This window comes from Phasianus colchicus, chromosome 4, assembly GCF_987193195.1.
Source record: "Phasianus colchicus chromosome 4, bPhaCol1.hap1.1, whole genome shotgun sequence".
NCBI classification, from domain to species: Eukaryota; Metazoa; Chordata; class Aves; order Galliformes; family Phasianidae; genus Phasianus; species Phasianus colchicus.
The window spans coordinates 36,000,651-36,013,985 of record NC_143439.1 but is presented as its reverse complement, the minus strand read 5'-3'; positions in this window follow the sequence as shown (position 1 = coordinate 36,013,985).

The window sequence follows — 13,335 nt, the reverse complement described above, 5'->3', positions numbered from 1 at the left end:
ACAAGTGCCACCTATTTGTTAGCTACCCAGATGTTTTCAGAAGATGGTGGGAGAAAAAGTTTGTAGGTTATCTTTTAAAGATGTAGAAGAAAAGTGCTTGGAAATGTAATACAGCTTCCTAAGCTTTTCATTTTGCTTAACCTTTTCCAGGACACTTCCCAGCTTGTAGCCAATTTGTCTTGTATTTGTTAAACCTTTCAAAATTTTCTTGATGTGTTTAACTGAACAAAAAGAAACATCCACTGCAGAAAGTAGTTCTGTTTTGCAAGGGCTGCAACATATTTTCTGGCATCTTTTCTGGCATTTTAAATTGTGCTGAAAGCCTTAGTTTTGTGCAAAATGACTTCAGTCATGCTATCCAAAGGGACACTGGTAAAGATTTTTTAAAATACAATATCAAGTGAGGTCTACTCTGACATCATCTGACTAGCCACTCCGTTTTTGTTTGCATTAGGAACTTTATATAAAATGGATGGCTGAGGAACAACATGTGAAGAAATCTTTGGTTTCTTGTAGCTGGTTATGGAGGGACTGCTGAAGGCTGCAAAACACAAAGTGAAAAGAGAGGTGAAGATATCCAGGCCTTCCTAATGTGGTGTTTAGATAGAGGGAGGAGGGTGTAATTTCTCCAAGGAATTGAAAACATGCTCATAGTAGTGTGGAAATAATATGTGTCTTTTACTACCTAAGACTCACTGGATTTTAACTGACAGGGAACAAAGTTATAAAAAATAATTTATATATATCCATGTGTGTATATATATATATATACACATGTAGACCTTGAAGTTAAACTTCTCTGGATAGCCTTCAATCACAGCGAAGATGATGACAAAACTTAATTCATCTACAGACAGATTCAGAATAAGCACATCTTGATTGCAGTCATCTTATTAATCAGAAATTCAACTTGTGCTTTCTGTAAGCTTGTCTCACCTATTACATTTCCTGACCACCTATGAAAGTGAACACTAAATGCTCCTACTTACCTCATCTCATCACTATATATAAATGTATATTTTCAGTCTGGCCCTCATCTAGAAGTGAAAGCATCTGGCCCTTAGGAGAAGTACATGGCAGTTACAAGGGAACATACAGTCTGATATTCAAACTGAGATATTTCTTCTTAGGTACTAGTTTGTATGACCAGTGTTTATAAAACACTGAAGGAGATATCCAGGATATTTTTGCTATTTATATTTCCCATTGTTGCAGTTCTCTTGGGATGATTAAATTTGTTGACTTCAGTGGTGTGATAACTATTGATATAAATAACTTTCCAGGAGATTTCCTTGTGACTTCAGAATGGTTTAGTCTGTAACAAAAACATTTCTAAAGGGGTTTAGTTCACGAGCCGTTTTCTGAAATTCATGCCAGGCTCTGATTTGCATACAGACTAACTAAAAATGTTTAAAACTAGTTTAAAACAAGGCTTCTCTAAGAAATCTAACTATTAAACTCCATTTTTCAGCAGTCTCAGACTTCTAGGTTTCTTTAGCATTTCTGTATCTCATGCTTTCTGGCAAGTTTAGAAAAAATGTGAGAAATGCTCACCTAGATGACAGTGAAAATGAACTAGATATATCAGTGATCAGAAACAAATATAGCTTCATGAATAGCTAAGGAGAGCTGGCCAAGGAACAGGTAGTCATTCAAATCTTTCCATTTATCTGAAGCATCACTAAAGTCCTGCTGTTGGGAAAACTGTGAACTAGCAGCCTTTCCGGTGAGACTTCCAGTCTTTCCTGATTACAGCCAGGAAAGCAATAGAGGAAGAAATGTCTCTTGCTCTATTTTGATACTTATGCTCCTGATCTCCAAAGAGAAGGGAAGCAAAATGAATTAACACAAGGTTGTAAATGTTCATTATGTGGGCTTTTTCATTCTATGTCTTAGCTGAAATTTAAATTAGTGTTTTTGGGGGATTAATGCTGTGGAATAGTTCACTTTTGCCTCACAAAGTAAAAGATTTCAGGCAGTCCAGAGGTTCTAAAATCCCAAGTAACCAAAAAATGAATGTTTGCTAATCTTTCCCTCTCTAAGTCTAAATTTATACACTCAAACATTCAGTGTTTGTATGTATAAAGGTACACTTTGGACATACATTCTAATCAACTGAAAGAGCTTGGAGGTAATAAAAATCTGTCCCTATAATTCAAGGTCTTTTAGCTCAAGAGACTTCCTTTAGTTATCAACAGAAAATACTGGAAGTCTTTGTTCTCATGTCTTCTTCAATTATGTAACTGTTCACGCAGACATGGGTTAGAAGCAGCTAGGTGTGCAGACATTATAGCATCATATAATGATGCTCTTGATTTATTAAAAGGACAGATCCCACTCTGACAGCAAAACATTCAGAGTGTTTGAGGAAACTGAAACTCTTCACCTTACCAGAATGAAGTGAGTGTTATTCCAGTGTGAAATACTTGCCTTACCATGACATATTGTTTGCTACATAGAAATGCAGACATTCCTCAGCTAAAAAGTGCTCTTATGTACCCTAAAACTTTCCCTGGAGGAGCAACCCTGCTTTTCTTGGAGAAGAAAGTTTTAGAACTGTTTCAGAGCCATCTAAAATTGGAAACCCCCAGAGAATGAGATAACCCATTGGCCAAGGGAATGTGAATACATTTGAAATTTATTAAAACCTTGGAGACTTGCTGAAGTCACACAATGGTAATCAGTCATCAAGGCAAGCCGAGAACAAGCCTGGCAACTGGCAACTGGTGCCATGGGAGCACAGTCCTTGCTGGTAGTAGTGCGATTGGTGTAACAAACTTTATCCTGCTCCTGAAAGAAGTGAGGAATTCTAGACTTTGGGGTACTGTCATGAAGGAAAGCTCTCTAGCATACCTTGAAGGGAAGAAGGGAAAAACTAGGCTAATGTTCTCAGTTAAGTGTCACCTTTAAGCACACTTGACTGTGGCTCCTCCACTGGAAATAATGGATATAATCAAAAGAGTTTGGGATTATCTGAAGGTAGCAGGGAGGAATTTTGTTGCTTCCTCTGATATATTTTTCAAAGAATCAGCAAGAAGGTGAGTTAAGACACCACCAGGACAGATTATTCTTTACTGCAGGCTGTGGCACTGAGGAAACTGCCACCTGCCTCCTTCTCTGTAATTCTGCTGCTCCCTGGTGCAAGAAGAAAGTCATGATAGGAATCCACAATTGATTAGATGTGTTAAGCATTCTGTTCACTGTAAATTGTCTGTAATAGTGGCAGAGAAAAACAAAACTCATTTGTTTTCATCCTAGTTTTTGTAAGAGATTTTAGTCATCTATGTGAAACTTTGGAGAGTTATCTGAGAGACTTTGCTGAGAAACCACTAATGTTACTTCTGGGAGTGCGGCAGGGGGGGAAATGCTTCCATTTCAAAGACCAAAACCAAAGTAAATCAACTTATGCTCTGCTTGATCTGGATTTACTCCTTCCAAAAATAAACACATCTACAATATTCATAACTTCACATAGGTATAATTCCCTTCAGCAGTGAGATAATTGTTCAAATTATAGTTAGTTTTCAATACCAAAATCTAATCAAAAGCAAAATATATTAAAATATTCTTTTTTGTTGTTTTTTTTTTTGTGTGTGTGTGTGTGCAAATAACAAAATAATCAAACTTCTTCACTTTAGTACTACCATTTCTAACTAAAAATTTCAACTTTCATGTCCTAACTTCTGACACACTCAAATCTGATAGAATAAGTTGATTATACTGAATCTAAACTTCAGAAGAATGTTGTTTTGTTCCTTGTTTTTTCATCTGATATCTTTCTAATTAAGAAAAAAAATAGCAAGAAAGAAATCCTTCCTTGTGAATCTCTAGGGGGAAAAAAAAGTACTTGAAAAAAAAAGCTTAAATTGCAAATAGACACCTTTGCTAACAAAATCATGTTATTGCCAGATTTGCACTGCAGATGGCCACTGCATTTAAAAAGCTTATTGAGTTGCTATATCGTCCCCCTAACAGATGGGAAGGCAGCAAAAAGCAGCTCTCACTTTTCAGGGTTTTGCCTTTGTATTATCTGGACCACAGACTAAGAAAATGAAGGTCAACCTGCAGAGCAAATTGGGAATGTGGAAGATATTATTTTTCAGTATCTGGATGCAGCTGTATACTGGCTCCAATATTCGAAGAGAAATCACAAAAGCTTCTTGATGAAACTGCAGTGTGCTGTTCTTGGGAGGTCTGGAAGATTGAACATCATCTGAGCTTACTGCCATCCTTATGAAAACAGAACTCCCACAACTGAACACTTCCACTTAGAATGAAAGATAGAAGGGATAGCTTTTCTGTTGTATTGTGTATGTCCTTTCACAAGGGCTTAGTCCCATTACTTCAGATGACAAACAACAGATTTCACTGTAGTGCTTCTAATATACCTGTTTGTGATGTTTTTCTTTCCTTGCAAAAATATTGAAACATTGTTTGAAGAATAAATAGCTTCAATAATTTGAAGGCAATTACTACGTTTCTGGTTGTGTATAGTAGGTCTTCTAGATATTCTCTGTCAAGGGACTACATAGTACTTATCAAACTGCTTAAAAATTAGAGATGAAGAATGTGTGCTCTTCTTCCTGTTGTTCTAGGTATCACAAATCCTACAATTTATGAAGATGACACAGAATAATTTAGTTTGCTTCTGAGGTCAATGGTGATGATAGCTTAAGGATTTAGTAGGCCATTTGAGACCACTTTCTTTAATCCATCTCTTTTGGTTCTTGCTCTAATTTGAGTATGGAATGAAAGAGATATCTGCATCTAAGTGAGGAGACAGAGTATGGATGCAAACAGCTGAGCCTCTTGGTTCTGTGTTCAAGCTTAAATCTGAGCACTGGTCCAAAAGAGCCCCTAGAGGTTCTGTGCTTTAACAGGAAACAAATAATTTAATACAGGGAAAAAGAATCTTCATCTCAGCTGCCCATTCTTGGATTTCATAGGAGGAATCGTCCTATTTTCAAGGGTATACAGTTCTAAGTGAAAATTTTCAGGTTATAGTGAAGTGACTTCATTTGCCTTTCTAACTATGCCAAATTGTTTTACTGCAGGAGAAATACGTGCAGAAATTGGTCTGATGTTGATTTGATGCACAGAAAATTGAAGTAGGCAAGAATTATCACCTGAGCTGTTATGCTTGATTTTAAGAGTGTTTTTGCTGTGTGGATGGCCAGACCTGGTGCTTTTCTTTCTGTTCCTATTGCAGATCTGCAGCTGATACAGAATCACCAGTTCTTTGTGTATGTGCCCTTGCATAACAGAACAGTTGAATTTAAATGTATTTTTCGTAGCTACCTTTACAGTTTGCACTGTAGTCTTCCTTTCCTGGAAAGAGCTGGCATGTCATTGCATTTTTGTGAAAGTAATGAGTTCCTCTTGAAGGGGTAAATCAGAAAGTCATAATAAAAATCAACCCAGGCAGCTGACAAGATGTTTTAGAAGCAGCAGAAAATGAAATGAAAAACCCTTCAAACTTGTTGTTTCTAGCCTGCTCATATTGAATCTGTTCTACAATTGCTGCCTGTACAAACTTAGTAGAAATTAACCTTTCCTTGGATTACTCAAGACAAACACCATTCTGAAAGCGGATAGCTTGCAATAAGTGTAATGCTCCACATACGCATATTTGATATGTTGATCTTTAGAGCCCAGTACATTTTGTAAATTACTTTTGCAGTGTATTCCTTACTATAGTTTCACACCATTTCAAGCTCAGTTGTAAATTAAGTTCATACTTTCTTGGACATTTTTCTTTCTTTTCTTAGCTAATGACATCTATACACAAGTGTTTGGAAACTTATGAAGTTTATAAAAGCTATCTAATTTAAAAATGTTTCAAAGAGAAATGAACACAGCAAAATCAGTTATCTACAATTCAAACATTTGCAAGTACTCTGGGTTCTAATGTTTATGAAAAACTTTTGTGTATCTCTTAATTGTGAGCTTTGGCACATCTTTTGATTATGAGGCAGCTTTGATTATCTGCTGCCCTACTTTGAATCCCATGGCAATGTCTTTCAGGATTTCTCTTGGTTAAAAACAAACAAAAAAAAAAACAAAAAAAAAAGGCTTTGCAGCATGACTGAATGCCTTAAGGTACAGAACAAGGGCACTTCTTTTCTTGCACAAATGGGAAATGACAGCAGCAGGCAGGAGGACAAAACTTCAGGGTGAGTTGTGGGAAATCTCTAGGTGCTTCTTTTTGTGATGTTAATGAATTTAGTGAATTTCAAGGTGGAATCTTTTTCATCTTATTTTTAAAAGTGAATAGCTGCGGTATTTACATGAACCACAAAAAATGTGTGAAAGTTGTGGCCCTAAGCTACTGTAGTTCTGAAATAAGATTGAACTGATAAGGCTGGTGCAGATGCATCCATCCAGGTAATAAAATAATATGGCAATTTTGTGAGCAATCTGAATAGGGATAACTTCATAAGCTATGAATTTTGTAAAATAAATGCAACAAAGACTTTTTGTCACAAGATGGAGACTGATACATAGACCCCCATGACCTCTCTCTCCATGGCTGTCAGATGAAGTCCCCAGTGACTGTAAAAAGGGAAACATCACTCCCATTTTTTAGAAAGGGAGAAAGGAAGACCTGGGGAACTACAGGCTGGTGAGCTTCATCTCTGTACCTGGGAAGGTCATTGAATGGATCCTCTTGGAACAGATACTAAGTTATATGCAAGATGTGGAGGTGCTCTGAGACAATCAGCATGGCTTCACCAAGGACAGATCGTGGTGGCCAATCTGGTGGCCTTCTATGATGATGTGACAGCATCAGTGGACAAAGGAAGGGCAACAGATGTCATCTTACCTGGGCTTGTGCAAGGCCTTTGCCATAGTCCCACACCTCATCCTTATCTGTAAGTTGGTGAGATATGAATTTGAAGGGTGTACTATTTGGTAGATAAAGAATTGGTTGGAGTGTCATAGCTAGACAATTGTTGTCAATGGCTCTATGTTCAGGTAGACATCACAAATGTCTGTCAGGGGTCCATTTTGAGACCAGTGCTTTTCAAAATCTTATCAATGAAATAGACAGTGGGAATGAGTGTACCCTCAGCAAGCTCAGCAGTACAGTTGACACGATAGAAAGAAGGGACGCCATCCAGAAGGACCTGGCCACGCTCGAAAAGTTGGCTCACAAGCTCTAATGAGATTCAACAAGGCTAAGTGAAGGAGTTGCACTTGGGTCGAGGCAATCCCAGCCATAAGTACAGACTGGGAGAAGAACTCATTGAGAGCAGCCTTGTGGAGAAGGACTTGGGGGTACTGGTAGATGAAAAGCTGGACATGAGCCAGCAGTGTGCACTTGCAGCCCAGAAAGCTGGCCGCGATCCGGCTGCATAAAGAGAAGAGAGGAAGTAGGGAAAGGAAGGGGATTGTCTCCCTCTACTCTGCCTTGTGAGGCTCCATCTGGAGTACTTTGCCCAGGCCTGGGGTCCTAATATTTGGAAGGACGTGGAGCTGGTGGAGTGGGTCCAGAGGAGGGCCACAGAGATTATCAGAGGACTTCAGCACATCTCTTATGAAGAAAGGGATCTGGGCTCGTTTATCTTGGAGAAGTGAAGGCTCTGAGGGGACCTCATTGCAGCCTTCCAGTACTTGAAGGGAGCTTACAAGCAATAGGGGGACTGACTTTTTACAGAGTCTGACAGCAGTAGGACAAGGGGAATTGACTTGAAACTAAAAGAGAGAAACTTTAGGTTAGATGTTAGGAAGAAAATTTTCACGTTTCAGGGTAGTAAGGTGCTTGCACAGGCTGCCCAGAGAGGTTGTGGATGTCCCATCCCTGGAAGTGCCCAAGGCCAGCTTGGATGGGGCTCTGAACTGGTGGGTGTTAGCCCTGCCCATGGAAGGGAGTTGGAACTAGATGATCTTTAAGGTTCTCTCCAACCTCAGCCATTCTATGATTATATGGTACTCTCTGGAAATTACAAAACAGGAAGAGAGAGATTCTTGTAAATGCTCAACTTTTGCTTGTATATATAGCATAACATTGGCATTCACTTCCTTTATCTTAATGATCCAAATATCTATAGATAACAGAAAATAACCAGACTTGCACATTTAATAAATTACTGCTGCGACCTTAATCATGCTGTGAAGTATCAGTTTCCCATGATAGCAACTAGAGTTGTGATTAGTTATTTCTGCACCTGTCAGATCCTCATAAATTTTTGACTATGAAATTTGAAAGTAAAAACACTGTGGGAACTTATTAAAGTTTATTATTTGCAAGATCTTCACTTTCTTATCATAATTTGAACTAATTTTATTCATCTCTATTTAGAAACTGTTAAGCAAAAAGTGCTGTCAGTGTAATTCAGAACCAGCTCAAGTAAGGACACCAAGAAGTTTTTGCCTAAGTGAACTACATATCAGAACTATTCTTCCTTTGGAAAGATATTTGTTGTCTCTGTTATAGAAAGAGGGTTGAAAATAGATGGAAGCTTTGAAATTAGTCTCAGCTAATTCTGTGAATGATGAAAAATAACCCAAATTACTGATGTTATTCCTTACTGGCAAAGCATTCTGGTATGGCTAACCCTTTGCCAAATGCTATGCAAAATCCTGAAAAGGTTAAATCCACAAATATAAACACAGCATGCCAGAATTTATTATTATGTTTGTTAGGAAACAACGGTAAATTCACTTTTATAGATTTGAAAACTTTAATACACCAGTAACCTAATGCTTGGAAGAAAGCAACATCTCAGCAGTACTTCCATAATTAAGATTTCACTTCCCAGCATCAGGCTGCCTTCAGGGAACATGCCTCATGAGTCTTGACACATTTTTATGATATCTGATACTGTTGTTTCAGTGCAATATGCAACATCACATTCAGTTGGACCAGTGTAAATCTATGGCACTGCAATGTTATTCTTTTAACAGATGGTTTGTACTTCTAACGGGGAAAGCTTTATGAAATTTGTATTGGCTAGAATTACAGAAGGCATACCCATTTAGTGGTTCATTTTGACACGACTTTTCTGTTTTACTTTACTGCTTGGTGCATAGGGATAGAATTGTTTAATTTTTTTTCCCCTTTCCTTTATTTTTCTTGCTTTTGTCTTTAAAGAGCTCCAAAGAATTTGTGTACAGTATGGTTTGAAGTAGAAAAAGATATTCATTTTGAACAGGCATTTTGTTTTACTAAGTATCTATTTCAGAACCCTTGTGCATATATTGGTGTGAATGGCGCGGCTTCAAAGGACAAAGATAAATACTTCATACTTAGTGTTGAAAACAACCTGCTGTCAGCAGAAAAGCTTTTTGAACTGGTTGGAGCCTGGATCTGAGAAGTTATTAATTTCTCACATCTCTTAGACTATCTCTTTTCCTTTGAGCTTGCTTTAATGAGCATCACTTGGTACAGCCAAGATAAATGGCACCATCCTTAGCGGGTCCCTGGATGTTATGCTTTCTGGCATAGTCCCAGTGCAGGGTCAGATTTGAGCACCAAAGAAATCACCTTCCTTTCAGTTATATTAATATCTTCTTCATTTGCAGTAATGTGCAATTCCTTGAAATCTGGGGTAGGTGCTTGAAGTTTAATTTATGAGTATAGGAACTTAGGTCTGGAAACTTTGTCTTAGCCTTTTCCAGTTTAGGGAGTGTCCTAAGAAAGCTGAGATTATTCAGCCTGGAGAAGAAAATGCTCCAAAGAGACCTGACTATAGACTTCCAATGCTTAAGGGGGCTTATAAGGGAAAGAATTTTCACTAGGGCCTGTAGGGATAGGATAAAGGCTATTTGTTCTAGACTAAAAGAGGAGGAGATTTAGGTTAGATGTTAGGAAGAAACTGATCACATTTCAGGGTGGTGAGGCACTGGAATGGTCTTCCCAGCAAAGCTGTGGATGCTGCATCCCTGGAGGTGTTCAAGGCCAGGGCTTTGGGCAGTCTGATCTGTTGGGTGGCTGCCCTGTCCATGGCAGGGGCTTGGAACTAGATGAGCTTAAAGATCTTTTCTAATCCAAGCAGTTCTATGATCTACACGCAAATGTGAAATTTAATCTTTCTGAAACAATCTTTTTTTTTTTTTTTTTTTTCCTCTGAGATTCATCTGTAAAGAGCCCACTACATTATTGAAGTGGTTTTTTTTGTTTGTTTCTTTTAAACCTTTTGACCTTAGCAAGCTTTAGCTAGGATGCAAAAATGAAACAATGCACTCTGTGTAAAAAAGAAGGGACATTTTGCATCCTAGGCAAACAGACTATAAACACTGCCTAAAGCAGACAGAAGACTCCTACTTGTGTCATTCTGTGACCACAGCAAGTGATGTTGTTGGAAGACAGCGGTAGATCCAGGTGGGTGCCTGTGCATTGGCTGAGAAGGGACTGTGTCTGGTAAGGCTTTGATTCCATTAGTATTTCACTTGCTTCATCTCATTGTGAGTTCAGCAAGAAGTGCTGGCACAACTCAGAGTGAAACCACACTTACTGAAAAGGCCCAGTAGTACTCTTGTGCAGTGAAATTCTCTGGTGTTGTGATAACACAGACCGTATCTTAGAGATGCTTGTTTGTCTTATTTGCAGCTGGGGCACTTCCCACACTTTGTGTCTCAGGTGAAGCAATGGGAGTGGTGTGCATGTAGATATAACATTAAGAAATATGTATGTGGCCTAAATTGAGCTATTAGAGGAGAGGGGAAAAGGAAGCAAAAAGGAAGCATAGCCTTTTCTTTTGCTGTCTGTTTTCCCTTTCCTTATGCTAGAATGAGTTGACAGCTCACAGAAGTGAGTAGTGCTATCTCTAACATTGCATCCTCTGCTTCTGAGGAAATACTGAAGCAATATGTTCAGTGTATTTATCTTCAGTATTCCTACTGGACTCCAAAGACTTTCACAGCTGAAATGATAGCAAAAAATCATGGAAATTTCAAGTTCATACTCCTCAATAAGAAGAGTATTCAGCACAGTCGTTAGTAGATTCTTAATCTTTAGCAAGATCATTTTTAGTATTTCAGAATAAGTTTCATGGAAATTCAGTATCCAGTTTGAGAGGCATACAAAAATTATATGTTCTACAATTTTTTAATTTTACTTATTTTCACCTAATTTTAAACAATGATTAAAACAAACAAGAAAAGAACAGATTCATATTCAGGATTTTAACAGTGAATATCTAAACAATCCTTGAAAAAGTGTTTTTCTTTTTATTTATTTATTGTTTGTTTGTTTGTTTGACAAAGCTAAATTAATTCTGTAGGTTAAATTTAAGTGGAAAAAGTACTAAGCAGGAAACATTTTTGTACTGCTTTTTTCATATTTTGGTGCTGGCTGGACCACTTGATATCTAGGATTTCTTGCCTGAGTAGAATGTTTTCAGCAGTTCAAAAGACAGCTGCAGGCTCAGGTCACAGCTAAAGGCCTCAAATGCAATTTGGTTCTTTCTCTCCTAGCCATATTTTTCTTTGAATTTGAAATGCTCTTCATTTTCACTCCAAAAAATTAAGTTAACCCTTGTGAAATAGAGCTTGAAACATGTATTGATTTCATATTTCCTTTCTTCCTGAGAAATAGATACATGTGGAACATGCTTTATTCATGCATAAACCAAATTATTTTTAATGAACAATTAATAAATGATATCTTCCTTTGAATGCATATTTTTTGAGTGTCTAAAGTAGTAAACACATACACAATAGAGACAAAAAGAAAATTTTCTGGACTTCCAGATATGCTATATAGCATATCTGAGCAGTAACTTTAAGAAAAAGAGTAGAAATTGTTAAAAGCAAGAGAACAATAAATCTTTAATCTGAGGAATGGCACTGTAGCCTGTGGCCTTCCAGAGGGTAGCCTCCATTAAATGCCTGCTCAAGAAATCATCAAACAGCGTATCATTGATACAGTAATGCCAGTCAGTTTTTGTTTCAGAAGATAGATGCATTATTTAGTTCCTCTTTTTAATAACAGAGGAAGTAAATCTATTTAGGAAAGGTGAGGTGCAGTCCAAGCTTACTCTCTTGTCACTGGCAACGCTAGAGTAATTTATGGCAAAAATAAGCCACAGAGAGAATGAAAAATGAAGGGAATAAAGGAACAAGATAGCCAAGATACCGGCTGCAAGCAGGTGAAAGACTTCTGGCCATGGTACTCTGTATTCCTAGAGGCTGCAGCTGGTTTTCCTCCTTATCAGTAAATTGAGGCTTAGACTGCAAAGCTGTTCCTCACTCATTGATTATACTTTTGTCATCAATGCACAAACATACTGTTCTTGTGTAGCTGAAATATTTAATGGAGATCCTAACAAAAGCTTTAGTTGGAAGGATCTAGGTATCATATCATAAATTAATTGAGAGAGAATGTAATGCAAAACACGCCTTCAGCCAGAAAGCAGATGTTTCAACACTGTTCTGTTTCATAGAATTGTTTGAAAAGTTTAATTCTTCAGTGAAACAAAAACAGGTTTTGAAATCTTGAAGGCAAACAAAAAATGTATTGTCTGCTACTCAGCCCAATATCCGGTGTCTCTGCTGCTCCCAGCTCACATTTCTCTGTTTACTGGGCCTGCCCTTGAGTAGCTGAAGGTTGTCAACTGTGCTGTGGAGCAGTATGCCCAATCCTGAGGGAAGGAGAAGGAAGAGAACTCAACTTGAGCTTCTAGTAGAAACCAGGCAGCAATTCTTGCACCTTGAGCAGTGAATTTTTCGATCTATGAAAGAAGGAATAATAAGGAAAAAGGAAGTGCCAGAAAGGTATCAGGTGAAGAAATGAAAACAAGGCAGTCTTATGGAAATAAAAGAAAAATGATGCCAGGCTAAACAGGGAGAAGTAATATGAATTAGCAGTTCTGAAATCTGCAAAAGGAAAAGAGTGTAAAGTATGATCTCTCCAGGCATGAATATCACCCTGTGTGTCACTTCTTAGCGAAAGACCCTGTCCCAACATGGGACATGCTCCATCCCATTAGTTTTTCATATGGGGATACTGAAATGTGTGATCTCTTCAAATGTGGCATAAGACATGGATGGATGAATGGATGAAACCTGAGATTGGATAGGTGCTAGTTTGACTAGATGTAAATGTTCCCAAGAGCAGCTCTATGGACGTCAAGAACTGGTCACACGGACCCAATCACTAGCTTAGTGCTAGACAAAAGAGAAGAAAAAAAAAAAAGGCTTGTTCCTCATTCACTTTCTCCTTTCCTATTTCTTTTCTTCTTCTCATACATTCATAATTCATCAACCCACTCTATTTCCATTTTCTCCTTACTGTTTCGTCCATACTTCATGCTCTTCCTTCTGCTGAGTTTTCCATATACTTTCTTTCCTGCTTCTCTTTTTTTCCCCCCTACATTCTTCCCTCATGCCATG